The sequence below is a fragment of the Styela clava genome, chromosome 10 (genome assembly GCF_964204865.1).
Source record: "Styela clava chromosome 10, kaStyClav1.hap1.2, whole genome shotgun sequence".
In the NCBI taxonomy this organism is placed as follows: Eukaryota; Metazoa; Chordata; class Ascidiacea; order Stolidobranchia; family Styelidae; genus Styela; species Styela clava.
In genome coordinates this window covers 7,841,856-7,862,032 of record NC_135259.1, presented here as the reverse complement: position 1 = coordinate 7,862,032, position 20,177 = coordinate 7,841,856, and the positions used below count along the sequence as shown (strand labels likewise).

Genomic DNA, 20,177 nt, shown 5'->3' with positions numbered 1-20,177 from the left:
TCGTTGGAAATTATGAATATAAATTCATATCTTTATAAAATCTGGAAACTTCTGAATATTAAACATGGAAGATTTCTGTATGCAACCAAATGATATCCGTTTTGTTTATCGCTCATTAATCTCAGCACTTTAATCACATCCGGAAACAGCGCACCTGTCCAAATTAAAACAACTAAATACTTGATCGAGTGAGAGCTTTATTGAAAATCGAATCATTTTACTTTCATATAATACTACAGTCGTATAGTAAAAATATAAGTAATATATATCAGTATTTCTTTGGATGCCAGTTAATTACAGATCTAAATCATGGGTAAGTTTGAACTGTTTGAACTTATCTGAAACTATGCGAAAATAATCTTTGGTACGCCTGCACTCGAAATTGTATGCATACGTTTCGTTCAATAGGTATGTGATCGCATGAACAGGGAGGTAAATAGAAAACAGTCGGTAAAAAAAGAGATGCACAGTCGGAAGCTTTTATTTAATCATTCATTTCCGGATTTCCCGATTTAAACGTAATGAAAAAATTTGAACATTAAAACTATATAAAGAGATGATTGTCGGTAGTATATCATATTGCTTCTTCAAATTATTCTACAAAGATGAGTTTTAAAGTTTATTCCTAAAGTGCTTTGACTGAGAAAATCGTAACGCATGGAGTTATCGATATTTGTAAACAAAATAGTGCAATATATAAAGGTTAAATTGTAATAAATTCGATAACAAATATGAGTTCTTCATACAAAACACGAATGACAACTTAAAGAAAGAGTATGACTACCTAGTTCAGTAAGATAATGATAATACTATCAAGTTTTTAAAATGATAAGAAAGCCGATGCGCTGTTACGTAAAGGAGATACTTTAGGCATAATAGAAACCGCACCGTAGATTTGAAAGACACAAATTTATGGTGCATATATCCTTATCGCGTAGTTTATTACTTTTAAATTTCAATTATTCTACATTTTGCTTCTCGTTTGCTTTATCAGTTGGAAATTTCATTGCAATTGCGACAAAGAAATGGGACCCATATTAAGAAAAATTGTCGTTTTCGTCGTGCTGGCACTGTGGATCGTATCTATTGAAGGTAGGAAATTATGGGCAAATGAATAGAAAATTGATTGAACTAGACCTCATATAACATAATTCTCTAATCGTTCTAAAAATGAGTTTACTAATCATAGATCGAATAATGAATTTTTGGTAATTTGAAAAAATACATTTTCATTCACATTTTTTGTTAACATTAAAACGATCAAGATATTGAAAGAAAGTTTGACAACGACAATTTCAATGTGATACGTAGCTATTTATTACAGCAATAGACTTTTTACTGTTTCTATGTACAAAGCTATGTACAAAGCTATGCCTATATGCATGATTGAAAAACAGTCGGCTTTTTTAAAGGGCTACAACAGCCCTTCATACAATTTAGAATACTGCATTATTTCGTCTAAACAGAGTCGGACAAAAATAATTATTATTATATGAATTTGAGCAGACGAAACTTTACAGAATATTTTTTTGTTTTGTCTCCACAGGACGAAGGAAAAGGTTTCAAATCCTTTCGAGATACAGACGTCGCTTTTGATGAACTCATCAAGAATACTATTTTTAATGAAATGCAGCCTTCAATAAAAGAAAATTTTCAAAGTTATTTGTACAATTTTTATATAAAAATGCGCATGAATGTCAGCCGATTGATAGTTAGAGTTCGATTTGATTCAAATACTGTTTCTAGGAAAATATTGCTCCCAGATTACAGAATAGTCTTCAAAGTAAGGAATACAGTAACTAAGGAGTACAGTTTTTTTATAATTTTTGTAATGGATTGATGATAATAATAGCGAATGTTGTGAAATATGGAAATCTCTACATAACGTAACTAATCTTCCGTAGTTCGTTGGAAAGGTTATACGGATCGGTGAAAAAACAATACGTATAGACAACTTAAACAAGTACAAACAATAATCCCTTTCTCTGTGCTCTTGTGACCAGAGCTGGAGAGCCGAAGCTAGAATTAAGCTTACCATATCAGATAGAGCTACCAGAAATGGGTTCAAAAACCTCGTTTTTCAAAATTTTCAAAAGATTATAAAATTGTTGATAACTCGTGCAATTGCATTCGTCAAAATCACTGGTTGTTTCTGTCGGCATGACGTGTTATTTAGACCGTAAAAATCTTCATGTCGGTGTTTATACTACCTAACCCAGAAATTTCCCTAAACATATGTAGGACGATAATAAATACATTTTGTGTTGCCCGCACGGAAGAAAACGCCTTTATGGCATGGAAAATTTGTGTGCCTGTGACACACATTCTGATTGGTTGACTTTGGAAGCCATACCATCACTGAAATCGACATACAGTCAGTTGTGTACCTTTTATACATTTCACTATGTAGGATTTCATTATAGATTTGGGGATTTTTCTAACCTTGATAGCTTAACAAAAATATTCTCAGTCGCCAGCATTGCGATAGAGCAAAGTCGATAATGAAAAAACTGCTCAAAATCGTCAAATTCGCAAAATTGAGTCAAAACAGGAGATAATCTTGCACTTTAGCACACATTTTTATGCCCGAGAATTACTATGATGGCATTTTAGAATAGTAATTCATTTATTTTTTCCGCAAGTCGATGAAAATGCGAGTTACATTGAACACAATTTAATAATGAATTAATCATTTCAAATGTGCCCGTAACGGTCATAGATTGATTACTCGGAGAAACAAAATAATATTATCTAGGGAAAAAGTCGACTCTTCTAATGAGTGGCTTGAACGTGGCGATTGTTTCAGAAACCGTTCCGCGGGGATTTCGAGGCAATGAATATATGTTTTTGATATCCTAATATACTGTACATGTATTTTTAATGTACTAAATTAAATTGTACTTTCCGGATAACAAAATCGCAAGGTCACAAAATTAAACTAATTATAATCTGGCAGTTTATCTCAAATTTTTACGCCCGCATATTGCCGCTGTATTTTTTGGCGTGGGGATGATGTCGTAAATCAACGGCAACGACAATTAATTTAACATAGAAAGACAGTTTAATTTCTCGAAGTTATCATGGATTGAATATTTTACGCGACAGAAAACAATTTTTATACGCTGAAAAACTCGACTTCTTATACAAGCGCGTAACCGCGGAGAATTTCCGATTTTGAATTCGTGAGTAATATGAAGAAACGAAAGTAAAACCAAATATACACATTGACAACTATTTCCAGTTCATTGTTCTTGTGTGGATCCATGAAAGCTGAAAACAAAAATACTTATGAAAACAGATGGAGATTCATGTTATTGTAAAAAAATAAACGGTTTGTTTATTCGCTATAAATCAATTTGGCAGAGCAAAAAAACACACACGCAATTAAAATATTATGATTGAAAAGACCACAATTACTCAGTTGGTATTGCTCACTTATATTCTTACATCTTGTTTGAAGTGATGATCATTGGAAATTATCAATGCATGAGTGATTTATTTAATATCTTTTATAGAAAATGGAAACGTCTGGATGATAATCATGGACGATTTCTGTATTCAACTAAACGATTTCTGTTTTGTTTATCTCTTATTGATTTCAGTAGCATATTCATTACATCAGGACGCATCCGCGCCCCTAACCTAACTAAAACAACAAAATGAAAAATACTCAATCCAGTGCGAGCTTCGGTGAAAATTGCATCATTTATTACGCCTATGACAGGAAAAATAAAATTAAAATATGAGAACACCAATAAATTTTGCAATGTAGTAACAAATATATAAAGACATATATATACAGGGCGGACCAAAAAATTGTTACCGTTTTGTACATTCGGAATGTATAAAATGGTGACATTTTTTGTAGACCCTGTGTATAAATTAGAAACAATCATTTGATTAATTTTCGAAGGTGATCGGCAAAACATTCACAGGGTTATATTAAAATTTTTCTATTAACTACTAACCAAATATTTTCCCGTGAAATAATGTGTAATCTGAATTAGCCACATTGGATGCAAGTTTATAACAGATTAAACTCCCGAGTAAGTATGACATTGATTTAATGTTTGATCTTTTCTGGAAATTGACAAAAATAAATCTTTTGTACGCCCGCATTCAAAATTGTTTGCATCCGCTTCTTTCAATAAATATTTAATCGCATGAACATGCAGGTGAAATAATAGCATGTGTGCACAGCGAAAGCGGTTATTTAAGAGGTCATTTCCCGATTTAAACATAAAAAATAGAGCAATAAAACTATATAAAAAAATGATTGCTGCTGATATATATTATATTACTTCTTCATAGTATTCTATAAAGGTGAGTTTTGAAGATTATTCTTAATCTGCTATGTCTAAGAAAACCAAAGATGCATAGCGTAGACGATTTTTGTATGCAAAATATACATAAGGATTTAGTTTCTCTGTAATTAATACGATAACAAATATGAGCAATTAACTTAAAACATGGTAAGACTACCTATTTCAGTAATATAATGATGAAATATCAAGTTTTTGAAATTACAAAAAAGCCGATGGGCTGTTATGTCAAGGAGATACTTCGAGCATAATAGACACCACATCGAGATTTGAAAGACATTTTTGCATTTTGCATGATTTTATTGATTTCAGTTGCATGTTTATCCCATCAGGGCGCATCCGCGCCCCTAACCTAACTAAAACAACAAAATGCAAAATACTCAATCCATTGGAAGCTTCGGTGAAAATTGCATCATTTATTACGCCTATGACAGGAAAAATAAAATTAAAATTTGAGAACACCAATAAATTTTGCAATGTAGTAACAAATATATAAAGACATATATATACAAAGTCGGCCAAAAATGTTACCGTTTTGTACATTCGGAATGTATAAAATGGTGACATTTTTTTAGCAGACCCTGTATATAAATACAATTATTATATAATTATACAAGTATTTCCCGGAGATATATAGTGTAAGAGGAATTAGCCACATTGGATGCAAGTTAATAACAGATCGAAATCACGAGTAAGTATGACATTGATTTAATGTTTGATCTTTTCTGGAACTTTACGAAAATAAATCTTTTGTACGCCCGCATTCGAAATTGTTTCCATCCGTTTCTTTCAATAAATATTTAATCGCATGAACAGGCAGGTAAAATAATAGCATGTGTGCTCAGCGAAAGCGGTTATGTAAGAGGTCACTTCCCGATTTAAACATAAAAGATAGAGCAATAAAACTATATAAAAAGATGATTGCTGCTGATATATATTATATTACTTCTTCATAATATTCTATAAAGGTGAGTTTTGAAGATTATTCTTAATCTGATATGTCTAAAAAAACCAAAGATGCATAGCGTAAGCGATTTTTGTATGCAAAATATGTATAAGGATTTAGTTTCTCTGTAATTAATACGATAACAAATATGAGCAACTAACTTAAAACATGGTAAGACTACCTATTTCAGTAATATAATGATGAAATATCAAGTTTTTGAAATGACAAAAAAGACGATGGGCTGTTATGTCAAGGAGATACTTCGAGCATAATAGACACCACATCTAGATTTGAAAGACATTTTTGCATTTTGCAAGATTTTTGTGCATATATTCCCGATAGCGTGTTTTATCACTTTTCATATTTTAATAATCATTTTAATTTTTCGAAGTTTTAAATTATATTTTTTGTCTGCTCCATCAGTTGGAAAGTTCCTTGCAATTGCGACAAAGAAATGGGACCCATCTTACGGAAAATTGTCGTTCTCATTATGCTGGTACTGTGGATTGTATCTATTGAAGGTAGGAAGTTACAAGCGAATGAATAAAAAAATTATTTTTGCCGATTTGTCGATATTACTTACGCAGAACACCTATTTATACGTAATTGAATTAGACTTCATATAACATTATACTCTAATCGTTCTGAAAGTCTTGTTTACTAACCATGAGTCATATGTTATTTGAATCAGTCTGTTATCGACTGGAAACGATTTTTTGAATAATTTATTTTCAGTAATTTACGAAAATAAATTTTTATTCATCTTTTCGATTATTTTTAAAACGATCAAGATATTGAAAGAAAGTTTAACAATGCCAATATTAATGTGACATATACCTCTAGCTATAGCAGTATTACACAATTCAAGCTGCCTTTGTACCAGGGTATGTATATGCATTGATTATAAAGCAGTCAACTATTACGTACGAGTGGTTTCAATAGCTCTTCATATAATTTAAAATACTACATTGTCTTTACAGGCCGAAGGGGAAGTTTTCAGATGCTTCCAAATAGCAGACGCAGATATTTTGCTGGATGAACTTATCGAGAATACAATTTCAATAAAATACAGCTTTTAATCAACAAATGACAATAAAATTAACACAGTTATTTTGTACAGTTCTGAAAATAAAAATGAGCATCAGTCGATCGATGTTTTGAGTTTGGTCTGGTTTAAATATATATCATAGGGATATATAGCTATTAGATTACAGAATAGTCTTCAAATTAAGGAATACAATAGGGCATATAGTGTAGCATTTACAAGAGATCTCTACACCATCTTTATCTTTCTCTGACATGGGATACAGATGTGGTTCTTCATCTTTCGTGGGTTCCGGATACATATGTGGTTTCCCATCGTTTGAAGGTTCCGGGTACAACTCTTTGTCATCATGGAGTTTTACCAAATTACAGCTTGCATACATTTTCCTTGAAATTGATTTTTTGGAATTTCAAGTTAATATAACTGTATCTTAAAATATGAAAATTCATACGTTGCGTAAAACATAAATATAATTGGACACGTAGTGGACATAACGATCGTTTCAATATTATGAATCAGAATTGCGTATGGATGAAATAATAGAAATGAACATTTTACATCTTGTGCTTATTTGTGGCGGTAAAAATATGTTTGATAGGAAAAATATTCTTAACTAAACTTAAATAAACATTTTACATCCTGTGCTTATTTGTGGCGGTAAAAATATGTTTGATAGGAAAAATATTCTTAAATAAACTTCCAATAAAATTGTTCAATTCTCTCATCATATTTTGCATTTAACGATCGTTTCAATATTATGTTGTTGTTCTTATTCTTGTTCTTTCACACGTTTTGAAGAAATCGCTTTTTTCTTTGATTACTGGACAAATTGTTTTGAAATTTTCAGTGAGTAACGACTATATTTTTTGCTATGGCGCCATCAAAATTATGTGGTGCAATGTGTCCATATATTTGAGTTTGGCTCTCTTGTTTATTTTAATATGAAAAATACAATTACGACAAATTTCCTAAATTTCAATGCCCCGAGAACGTTACTTTTTAAATATTTATATCCACAATAATTGGTTGCCCTGGCGTGCGTTAACTTTTTAGTTTTTAGTATCAAAGATGTTTTGTTATAAACAATTTTTACATTGAGAACTTTGTGTATTTAAAGCGACACATATCAATTTCATAAAATGCTATTAATAAGGTTGAATCAAACATTACAAAATTGAATGACCCAGCAACTTACTTGCATTCAACTGCAGTGTGAGGGATTGTAGGATTTCTGAATACCTTTCCCTTTCTTGCAATCAGAAACCGTGTCATCCTTGTGAGCGATGTCTTTTAGAGCAGGACGTGAATATTTCGGGTTCGGAAATTTCCTGTGCATGAAATCGTTCCATTATTGGTTGCAAAAAAACGTTAAAATAATTTATCCTTATATCAGATTGACTAAGCGAAATCGTCCTTTTTCTTGACAGAATGTAATTTTAAAATAAACATATGATATGATTAATATACAAAACATGTTGTTGTTTATGTGTGAAGATTTTGAAGATAGTATATTGATCTATATGTGTATCCCAAAAGATTTATATTCGATTCGGTTATGCATTTATGATTAAAATAAATACGCAGGAATTAAATGAAATGTATCTTGTTCATTAAAAATATGGAATATGTTTAAATAAAATACAAATCACTTGAAATCTGCTCATTCTGAAGTATTTTTGAAATCGATTCTTTTTTCTTTCGAGAAATCGATTTTTCTTGCAGAGTAGACAAAGATCTGAAAATGGCATTTAAATGGGAAAATGATCAATGGTAGTTTTTAGAGCTACTTTTCTGGGAGTGGAATTTGAATAATCGTCGTGATATACTCATTATTTTAGTCTTGCTCAATATAGCACCTGAGTATGAGTGCGAAACATATAAATTATACCAGCATACCTCAAGATCGAATTTAGCATCGAAATCTTCAAGATTGACTTCTTTCTTCTTTCTGTATGCGCAAATCCCAACAATCAGGAGAACGAAGATTACAAACTTCATTGGTTTATATTTTTACACAAGCTTTCTGAAACATGAGTAGAACATTACATAACCAAGTTCTTTCAATTTTAAAACTACCCACTGTGAGCCAAATGCGCGCATAAAACTTAATGTTTATATCTTCTTCAAATCTCGATAGCTAAATATCATCAACTTTTTATAGTGAACTTGAACTATCTGGATGACTGGCTTTTATTATCAGAAAAATCTATTGGGTTCATCCAATATGATTGATCAAGACAGACAAGTGAAGGATTTAATATAGACGAAAAATATCCGCATATATTCCTGGGCCAGTCAGAGACTGTGTCAACTGTCAATTTCACGTATTTAATTAAAAATTGAAAAAAAAGTTGAGTTTTTGCTGAGAGTTTTATTACGTAGGTCGTGAACATCAGCTTTTATTATTGTGTTTCTGAGATTTCATCTTATAATTTCATTCTGCATTGGAAATATTTATTAAAGTAGTAATTGTGGTACATTAAACGGAGTTCTTATGAAATGTTAAATTTGTTTATTGAGAACATGCATTCATAGCAACAAAGGACGAGCAGTAAATGGGACTAAATAAGTTTCTTCCTCCGCATGTTGGTCTATATAATACTAGATAATACTATGAGATAAGATGAATATAATTTCTTAATATTTAATGATATTTAAAAAAATAAAGATCAATAATTTCTTCTGTATAATTGTTTTATTTTTCCAATGACGGGCTTTGTTAAAATTCACATCTTATATGTTTACAGCGCCATGACGCTGCATTTCGGTGCGCACAACTCCCACTTTCTTTAGCATCGAAATTGGCGAACGACTTCTCTTTCGATTACTGCTCACATATGTTGACACTTCCACATTGCTCAGTGTTTGTCCTGCAGTATTGTCATAACAAATATCGCTGAAATTCTAACATTTTATATTGATGCCAGTAGGCTTGCACGTAATTGACAAAAATCAATTCCGTAATTACGGCCAAATCGATTACGTAATGACCCCGTAATTGCGATATTTTTTTTCACACTTTTAAACCTATCATAACAACCAATTTAATCCACTTCTATTCCGCATGGGACATCGACAGTTGGGACAGTTTGGTTTTCATATTTCCACCAGTACTACACGCCGGCGACAGATGCTAAAGACAAATATCAAATTAATTTTATTCTGATTTTTATCTTTTGTGATAGCTTTGATTTTCCTTTATCAACTTTATCACCCAATTTTATGCAATCAATTTTATCATTACCAACACTGGTAAGTGGTAATATATTTATGAAACGATAGTTGACTTTTTTTTAAATCGTATTAACGTATAATAAAAATTCCGGGTTTCTAATTTATAAATCAACGACGAGCGCATTCTCTCGTTTGATTATATTTGCGCTTGCCTCGCGACGAAGACTTGTTTATGTACCGTTTTTTTACATTATCCGACTTTACTACCTAGTTAGCATTTTATAATAATTATTGATGCCGACTTATTGACGATATTCCGATTACCATGCTTCATTTAACATTAAATCATTTCGCGGCCTAAATGTTATAACATTATTTGCGATAAATTTAGATCAAATATTAATTATTTGCGCATTATTTAAAATACCTTCCTTATATGACATGCCTTCTCCGAAAATACAAAGTTATATCGCAAAACAATACATTTTGTGACATTTATTTTGCACTCACGAAAATATTAATTTACTTTTCTAACTCAAGTCGACAATCCTATCGGCTAAGATTGACACAAGTTTGGTCGAGTGCCGGTGGTATTTGAGTCGACGATAAATCAAAATAAGTTGCCGCATTTGGTAAAGACTTAAAGATTTTGTAAAGACATATTTGGCCGAAATAGTGCGAGGCATTGTGAAAACAAGGCCAAGTCCGGACAGATATATAACGATAAAACCGGTAACAGAACATCAAGATTTTGTAATAGAAAATGGATCTCGAGCAGAATAAACATGGGAAATCCCGTCTTTTTGTTGTTTCTCTGCCGTTTGAGTCGCTTTACCGATGCCGAAAAGACTAAGTTGCGTTGGTTCATTACGCAATTTCTCTTCCGTCGTCATATTGCTGTTTGATAAGCGCGACATTAATTATCACGGCATTTACAAATAGACCATGTTTAGTAAGTTGATCTCTTACATTCTTTAGTCATTTCACCCGAAGAAGTTGAAACCAGGTGTGTTGGCGTCCATCGGTCTCAACACAATTCTATCCCATATCTACGCTTAAATGTACATTTGCCATGCTAGATAAGTTGATAATAGGTTAGTAAATGGCAACGCGTTATGCCTTCTCCATCTGCGTAACAAGAGAGAGAAAAACGGCTGCGAATACCGGAACTCTAACTTCTTCTACTTATTAAACTTTAATTTTTTACGAATTTACGTAATTCGTAACTTCGCTTCCGTAACTCGAAATAATTCCGTAATTCCGTAAATCCGTAAATTACGTGCAAGCCTAGATGCCAGGAGACATCTGTTTTTGGACACGAAATGGACTTATAGATCGTTTTATGTTGTTGTTTTAGAATTCTTTGTAATGTTCCTGTTCATTTTCTTGTTGTTTTTAAAAAATTGCTGTTCTCTTACACCATTGAACCAATTGCTTTGAAATTTTTAGTAATTAAAGATTGTTGTTGTCGCTAGAAGGCTATTGCTTCAATTAATCCTAAATGTTTTATGAATCCCAGAAAATGTGATATGTCATCCAAAATCTCGCTGTAAATGATTTTATTTACGTGAACACGGTTTTTAATACGCCAAGCGTGACGGCTGTCTTGCGTTTAGATTTTGCAAAATAGACTTCTATTAGACGCTAAACTGCTATAAATACCCTGTACATTGTTGAAACGCTTATTTATCCAACTTCATTGCAAATGGTTTACAAAACATCAGGGCCAATAAATCTGTTCACAACACCCTGATCTTTTTAAATATCGACGGTAACGTGATATTAAATAACCGCAATAAAACAAGTCGAGAGGAGTGATGTCTGGTGAATGTGGTGGGTATGGAATCGGCCTATCCCTTCCAATCCATTGGTCGGGAATAGTTTCATTGAGGACCTCAGGAACATGCAGTCCCCAGTGTGGTGGTGCACCATCTTGCTGGAATATGATGGTTGGTTGAAATTCATTCAGTTGTGGTGCAACATATTTGGTGAGAAGGTTAAGGTAAACATTTGCAGTAATTGATGCCTTGTTGAAAAAAATGGCTTAATTATTCGATTGCACATAATTCAACACCGAACATTCTCTTTTGGACTATCACACTGAAGTTCTCACTCGCATGGGGGTTTTCCGCTCTTCAAATACATACATTGTGTCTGTTTAACTTTCCTGAGACATGGAGAGTTGTCTAATCAGTGAAACAAACTCGCTTGAGAAATGCTTCATCCTCAGAAATTCGTTCTTATTCAATCATTAAACATAAGAAATTTTATTTGAGAAGTTTATCTAAAACAATAAATTTTAGTGTCAATTTTTTTTTAAATATCGATTTACATAGAACAACCCTCATTGCAATATCACATCATTTACCTTTTTAATATACTGTTTCTTAAATGTTAAGAGACTTTATGAACACCCTGCACTTAATCCAGTGAGAGCTATTTTGCCTCATTTATTACCCCTATGAAAATAAAAAATAAAATTCGAATACAAGAATTCACCAATCAATTCTGCAATGTAGTAAAGAATATATAAACGTATATATATATATATAAATCCAATTATATTAGAAACAACCATTTGAACAATTTTCGAAGGTTGAACGGCGAATCTGTTGAAGGTTTTTTGTTTAAAATTTTCTATCCTAATCAAGTATTTCCCGGGGATATATAGCGTGAGAGGAATTAGCCACATTGGATGCAAGTTAATAACAGATTAAAATCCCGAGTAAGTATGATATTGATTTAATGTTTGATCTTTTCTGAAAATTGACGAAAATAAATCTTTTGTACGCCCGCATTCAAAATTGTTTGCATCCGTTTCTTTCAATAAATATTTAATCGCATGAACAGGCGGGTAAATTAATAGCATGTGTGCACAGCGGAAGCGGTTATTTAAGAGGTCATTTCCCGATCTAAACATAAAAAATAGAGCATTAAAACTATATAAAAAGATGATTGCTGCTGATATATAATATGTTACTTCTTCATAATATTCTATAAAGGTGAGTTTTGAAGATTATTCTTAATCTGCTATGTCTAAGAAAACCAAAGATGCATAGCGTAAGCGATTTTTGTATGAAAATTATATATAAGGAATGAGTTTCTCTGTGATTAATACGATAACAAATATGAGTTCTTCATACATATATATGATGAATGGCAATTAACTTTAAGACAGAGTATGACTACCTATTTCAGTAATATAATGATGAAATAACAAGTTTTTGAAATGACAAAAATGCCGATGGGCTGTTATGTCAAGGAGATACTTCGGGCATAATAGACACCACATCTAGATTTGAAAGGCATTTTTGCACTTTGCAAGATTTTTGAGCATATTTTCCGAAAACGCGTTTTATCACTTTGTTACATTTTAATAATCATTTTAATTTTTTAAAGTTTTAAATTTTTATTTTTTTGATTTTTGTCTGCTTCATCAGTTAGAAAGTTCATTGCAATTGCGTCAAAGAAATGGGACCTCTCTTAAGAAAAATTGTCGTTTTTATCGTGCTGGTACTGTGGATTGTATCTATTGATGGTAAGAAATTATAAGCAAATAAATAGAAAAATTATTCCTGCTGCTTTGTCGGTGTTACTTATGTAGAACACCTATACGTCATTCAATTCGACTTCATATAACACTATACTCCACTCGTAATAAAATTTTTGTTTACTAAACAAAGAGTCATATTTCTATCATCAACTGGAAACAATTTTCGAACAATCTATTTCAGTAACTGAAATAAAAATGTATTTTATTCATCTTTTCTATTCCTTTTAAAACGATCATGATATTGAAAGAAAGTATGACAATGCCAATATTATTTTGACATATATAGCTAACTATTACAATATCACAGCATTCATTTTGTACCAGTCTATGTATATGCATTTATTGATTGAAAAAAGCTATTTCGAGTGGTTTCAACAGTTCTTCAAAAATTTCGAATACTGCATTGTCTTTACAGGCCGAAGGGGAAGTTTTCAGATGATTTCAAATCGCAGACGCAGAACTTTTGCTGGATGAACTTATCGAGAATACAATTTCAATAAAATAAAATCATTTAATCAACAAATGATAATAAAATTAACACAGTTATTTTGTACAATATTAAAATAAAAATGAGCATCAGCCGATCAATGTTTGGAGTTTGGTCTGGTTTGAATATATATATTATAGGGATATATAGCTACTAGATTACAGACTAGTCTTTAAATTAAGGAATACAATAGATCAAAGAATTCGTTCTTCGGCGTCGTCAGGGGCGACGTCAAGACGAGCTGTCATTAGGATGTGTCATCCATGCATGCTTCTTCTACACCTGTACAATTAGCCATAAGCGTTGTAACATATTAGAACTGTGAATGGCCCAAATATTCTTCTGAGATTATTCAAATCTGATTTCAATCTGTCGTCCGTGACATGCAATCACGCAAGATGAAAACAATCACGAATATTTGGAAATATGAAATTCTCCTCCACAGGTAACTAAAATCCCGTACCACGTTAGACTACGTACTCTCTGGGCTCCTGCAATCTCTAGGTATTTATCTTAATTTTGAATGTTGTTTAGTGATTTCGATCTTATTTTGAGTGAACGTAGAATTGAAGCAGTTGAAGCATCCAAATAGGAACTGATTAATGATTTGAAAAGTGCATAGCAAAGCTCAAGTATTTTTCGTAACATTTGAGCTAAAAACAAACTTAATGTTGTTGCACTTTGAATGTAGAAATGAAAGAAAATTGCTTATGTAATATTAGCCGCAATTACGCAGAAATAACTAAAACATCTCCTGTAAATTCACCGGTGAACTGAAAAAGAGTTATCCACAGAAGTAATATAGTTTATAGCGGTGCGTTATGATACCCAGTTCTTTCTCTTGCTTGTCAGAAATGTAGCCTGGGCGGCATGCACCCTCTCCACCCTGCCGAAATTTTCAGCGTATGCTTTTTTGAAAAGAAGTTTTGCGGCATTTGCAGTGAGACACAAACTCATACATCTTTTTCAACACTATTTTGCTCTATTCGTGTGCGGTTATGGGCTAATCTGACGTTTTAACTATCAATCTTACTCACTAGCGAATCTTCTCAGATAGATGAATTTCGTGCTTGTTGAACAGCGAAGGAAGTCTGTTGAGAGCGTTGTTACTTATCGATTTTGATCGGTAGGTATATTGATAGGTATTAGTCTGTCTGTCTGTCTGTCTGTCTGTTAGATGCACGCGATATCTCACAAAAACGAGATTGAATCTGCTTCAAATTTTTCATGTGCATTCATCATATCTCGGACCAGAAGCCTATTGATTTTGGGCGAATTATGTCGTATAATTAGCGAGTTATTAATTAATTAGTGATGGGACACAAGGTTCACTATGGAGTAAGAGCGCTTTTTTGGGGATTACCTAATTTTTAATCGATAAGTCCTCGGTCTCTGATCGATATTCTCGTTAAGATATTGATAGATATTAGTGGCTTTTTGTCAGGCCTTGTTTGAACCGGAAGACGAGAGTAAAAGCTAGATTACGTCGTATACAAAACAATCCCAATGTGCTGGCTACGTACACCCAATTGTTAAAGAAAACGATATGCCAGCTGGAGTGTTGATTTATTCAAGATTTTGGAGTTTAGTATCCGTAAAAAAAAGACCCAGCTGATGTGTTTATTAATACAGCAAGGTAATGTCACAAAGGAGCACTGTTATTTTGTTGAAACCATGACTTCTCCACAACACAGTGCAATGAATTAATACATTCCAAACGTGTCTATGAACCAACGTCTAAAACAAAAGAATTAATTAACTTATATATATCCTCATCTTATATTCTGTTTACTTTTAAGAGTTAGTTAAGTTAGAATTTAGGATTTTATTGTTTGATCCCTCTTGCAATCTTTCATCGGCGATTCACTTTCTACCACTGAGTTACTGTTATGTTTAAATGGTAGAAACGCCATCAACGTCACATACTTGTGGCGGTAACTACGTCTACACGTGCCATTGCGGGCAGTTCATGCATCATTAGATCGAAACACAGTCAAGTTCCCCTGAGATTTCAGTTCTAACTAAAGGATTACGCAATCAAAAACAAGTATCTAAGTGTCGTGCATGGGGACATTCAATTTATATTAAAGATATTTTCAATAGTTCTTTTGATTAGGGAGGGATACAATCTGAATATGGTTGACAATAAAACTAGCGTCCAATACGTTTCAGGAAAGAATGAAACTGCTATCTTGAATATATATGTGTGTATATAAACCTTGTATTGATGCATGATTACATGGTATGTTGGGTTATGATATGATAGTTAGCCGACATGCCTCATAAGTTATACGTCAGTTAAAAACATGAAATAGTCGATAAAACAGTGGGAGAAAGGGTTAGTTCCATGTATACTTTATTTACTGCTTTACTTCATATATATAGTATGCCAAAGTTCATGATAGGCGAACACACAGAAATGGTTAGTACTCAAGTCTAATCAGCCCATTGCATATTCGTGAAATATCACCTTGGTTTGTAATTATATGTAGGTTTCCGACTGTTCTGGTCTGATGGTTTTAAACAATATGTATTATTGCATTTGAGGTCATAGGGCACTGACAATTAAAAAAGCATCTCATTTGGAACTAAAGTAGGTCACTACACATTTGTTTATATTAATTTGGGAAGAAGTCAAACGAAACAAATATGAAATGGACAGAGGCAGTCTTTGAAAAACTCGGTTTAATGTGACCCTCAATTGGACTGAAATTGGTAAAATTATTTTGATGACTAACAAGACCATCAGCTGGTATATTCAGGAACACTGATTCTGACTAAACAAAGCGTCATGTCATGAAAAGGTAATTAACGATGCCAAAATCTTGTTTATTATTCTGAACTAATTGAGGTGCCTATGTTACACGTTAAATTGTTGTGTCTATGTCATCTAGGTCAGCGCAGGATGATAATCCACAAGAGTTATAGTTCGACAACAAACGAAGCGATTGTAAAAATGGTACTTTACACTATGCCTGGCTATTTATATGTTAAATAAACTGTATTCAAATTTAAGGAGTTTTATTAAATCTGGAAGTTTATGCGTCAAGTAACTTTGTTGAGGAAAATGATTTAGAAAAAAAAGTGTGAAATCCGCTGTAAAGGGGTAAACTATTTTTAATCAGAGTATTAGGACAGGTAGCCTAAAAACATATTTTTTGCTTAGAAACGGTGAAATCTTTTTATTTCCCTGTATATGATTATCATCGCTTTTTTCAGATAGTATCTTATTAAAAATGTTGCAAAATAAAATGTAATTTACGGTACTTCGGGAATATTTGAAAATATTTTTTCGCGAGATGTTACTATAATTTCGTCGAAAGGCAAAAGAACTAGTCATATTACATTATAGAATTGTATTCTCAGTCAAAAGTTTCTCAAAAATACCGAAAGTTTTTTTCACAATAGCATATAGCATGTTAACGGAATAGTTTTGAGCATGCAGACGATGGCCAAATGTTAAATTTAAAAGAAAAAATTAGGTACAAGGTTTTAATTTTTATACATATGCATATGTAAATAGCACTAAGATAAAATAAAATAACACAAATATAAAAGATACTCAATTATCTTCGCAAAATCTAAATTTTATTTTTTCTTATCCATAATATGGCCGATGAAGCAAATCGAAAGCATTTTGTGGGCAGTCGACTACTAAAATCTTGACACTGAATAATGGATGCAAAATTAACATGATGCCAGCCTAAGATGTTTATCTTTGAGATAGGACTTTTTCGTCTCAAAATGTATCTTTTGTACTGTTGATGGCAGCCGTTTTAAAATTTAATACTTTGGAATTGATGACGAAAATGTTTTATCAAGTATTGGACAGTGATATCTCATATATTTCTGTCACAATCGATCGACGTTTTATCTTCGAATTCATTATAAAAGTTGTCAGACTGTGAGATACTATGATAAAATTCGAAATCATTTACGGTTTTACGTGAATGGGTAATGAAATGTCACAGATGAAAGTGAAAGGTGATACTTAGTATATGAACTTACAGCTTCTAGATATTTTTATCTGTCATTTTATACGTCAAAGTTTCTATTTCTGACGTTAGTATAATGAGAAAATTATTATTTGATGCGTCATGTGAATAGGGGCATATAGTTGAATATAATGTTGATATATTTATTTCATTTTTATGATTTATCATTCGTTCAACAATAGTTTTGGGCGTAACCGATGCAAATTCAATTCAAATTTTGCGTTTTTAAATGCATTTTAGACTCGTTTATGCGTTTGCACTTGAAAATCACGTTCCTGCGAGATATATTTATTAAGCCACCCAGTGAACTTTATAATATAAGGTCGTTATAATATATATCCCACATAATGCAATATGTAGTTTTTATGTTTTAAATGTTTGTTATTAAAAGAAAATGGCGTAGACGTAAAAGTTTTGTGGTAAGAGTTTTCGTGGTTAAAATTTAAAGCACATTTATAATTTTAGGGGGGAATTTTTGTGATCTGATACGGAATAACAAATCATTTTATTATCTCATCTAATTTAGGTGATATTTTAGAAGTCATTTTTTGTTCGTTTTTACTTATGATCTATTTCAGGTTATTCACCCTTCATAATTCAGCCACATGTAATTACTAATATGAATATGGATGAAATGATAGAAAAATTTAAATTTTGTCTTTTAGGATAAATTGAGAATTTACTTTTACGTTTGGTAATTGACAAACCTTCCTGTAGCGGCATTATAAATGAGAAATGTCCCACATTCAGGAAAAATATAGATTGCTTCGGACCAGATTGTTTTTGAAAGCATACCACAAAACAAACGAATTTGAATACTAGTGAATAGCGAACAAATGACTGTGATTGTGGAAATCTATCTTCGTTAACAATATATAGCAGGGACAAAATCAAATGCCAAATAATTGGATGATGTCAATTCAAATGTAAATCACATCCTCCTGCAAAGCTTAAATTCAAATATTTTTACAAATGAGATTAAAAAGACAATGCCATTTTTGACAGATTTTCAAAAAAGACCTCTGCATGGTATTTCATGAATTTAAAATCCCCAACCACAATATCGCTGTCTGTGGCATTTTCAATTTGTATAGGTGACGTATTGAATTATCATTACTGAGTATTAATATAGATATAGTGGGTATTGTGAATAAAATAGAAAAACGCGGTGTTTTCAAGTGTTATATAAATATCTAGTTTACAACTAATGTTACAAATTGTCAAAGAGAGTGGGACGATATACACATCCGATCCCGATCCGATCCGATACAATACCAATATGCATATCCTTACTGATTTATGGGTATTAAATCGTTTCTCCGATGCATGATTGTGGTTTTCAGATTTTCTGATCAGGGTATTAGATCGTTTCTCCCAACGATTTTGATTGACATTTATGTTTAGCAATTAAATGTCCGATTCAGTTATAAAACTGGACACAGAGTTTTGTGTAACAGCTTATCGGAGTAGGCAAGCATGAGCTTGAGTTAGTGCATGATAGTTAATGATAAACGTTTACAAATATACCATATATTTTTAAGGTATAGTATTACGTGTTTTATAAATAATTTTACTTACTTATATTTATTGAAGCTGATCCTTCATGATAAAAAAAGTGATGAGAAAAAATATTGTAGAACAAATAAAGTTTTTGGTCATATTCAAATATACCTATAAATTAGTATAGTGCGTCTCATATATCGATAGATTGGGACTATGATGGGATTCAAGAGTATAAAGGTTCATTTTTAGAAACTTACCAAATTCCAAATTCATTTCGACGATTCGCATTTTATTGATTCCATGACTCGATTAATGTAAATCGTCAGTGCTCCAAATTCATTAAAATTTAATTTTGGATTTGGTGATATATTTTATCGACATGAGAAAAATGAAAAAGTTGCGTATGTTCTGATAATGGGGTTGTTAGAAAACCCAATACGCAGGTTTTATTAGACTATTTTTGATTCGTTTGAAATTATAAAAATTGCAACAAAACAATTTGAGTAATAATTTTTTTTAGACATCATAGTGTACAATAAAACTGAACATCCCGCTCTCATACTTATTTTGCGTCAATATGGCCAGCGATAGAAATAGAATAATACCCAGGAATTGAAGAGAAATGTAATGGATTTTGGTCAAAGCGAAAAATATTTGTACATAAATTCATTCATGAATAAAATGAAATAAAAAAATATCCTTAATCAAATTTACTTCGATCCAATTAGATAATCGTGGGTCAGTCTTGTCGAATCAAAAAACTCTTAACTAACGCGATCGCGGGCTCGCGCAGCATGTAAAATACGCATAAAGATAATGAAGGAAGCTCGTTTAACTTATTTTGTTGATCATCGATTTTTGTTATAATTGAATAGTATATTAAATGCTGACTAATGAATTGACGTCATTCGAACCCAGCATTCATATTTAAACCTTTCCCTTGTCGATGTTTTAGAGAATAAAGGTGATATACGTCACTTAGTTTTCTGTTTGGTATATGGAGTGTACGAGAAATGAAGTTTGAAAAAGAAATCGATATCAGTACACACAAAAAAGTAGAAATATTGAATCAACCAACTTTTATTCAGTTTTTATTATGGGTATAATACCGAATAGCATTACACGTGGTTCTCAACAAACAATTTCGAACAA

At 32.1% G+C, this 20,177-nt stretch overlaps 2 long non-coding RNA genes across 6 annotated transcripts; both read left to right on the top strand.

The window, feature by feature from the left end:
* The first annotated feature begins 4,362 nt into the window (after positions 1 to 4,362).
* Positions 4,363 to 6,417, top strand: LOC120337360 (uncharacterized). 5 transcript variants are annotated; one of them, XR_013478304.1, is made up of 3 exons: positions 4,363 to 4,381; positions 5,692 to 5,789; positions 6,249 to 6,417. It is a non-coding gene; the product is annotated as an uncharacterized LOC120337360 (long non-coding RNA). The 5 variants fall into 5 exon arrangements; XR_005568931.2 differs by lacking the exon at positions 4,363 to 4,381 and adding an exon at positions 4,995 to 5,013; XR_005568932.2 differs by lacking the exon at positions 4,363 to 4,381 and adding an exon at positions 5,272 to 5,290.
* A 6,038-nt stretch (positions 6,418 to 12,455) lies between these two features.
* On the top strand, positions 12,456 to 13,624 carry LOC144428378 (uncharacterized). The gene is made up of 3 exons (XR_013478323.1): positions 12,456 to 12,489; positions 12,928 to 13,025; positions 13,456 to 13,624. It is a non-coding gene; the product is annotated as an uncharacterized LOC144428378 (long non-coding RNA).
* Positions 13,625 to 20,177: the final 6,553 nt, after the last annotated feature.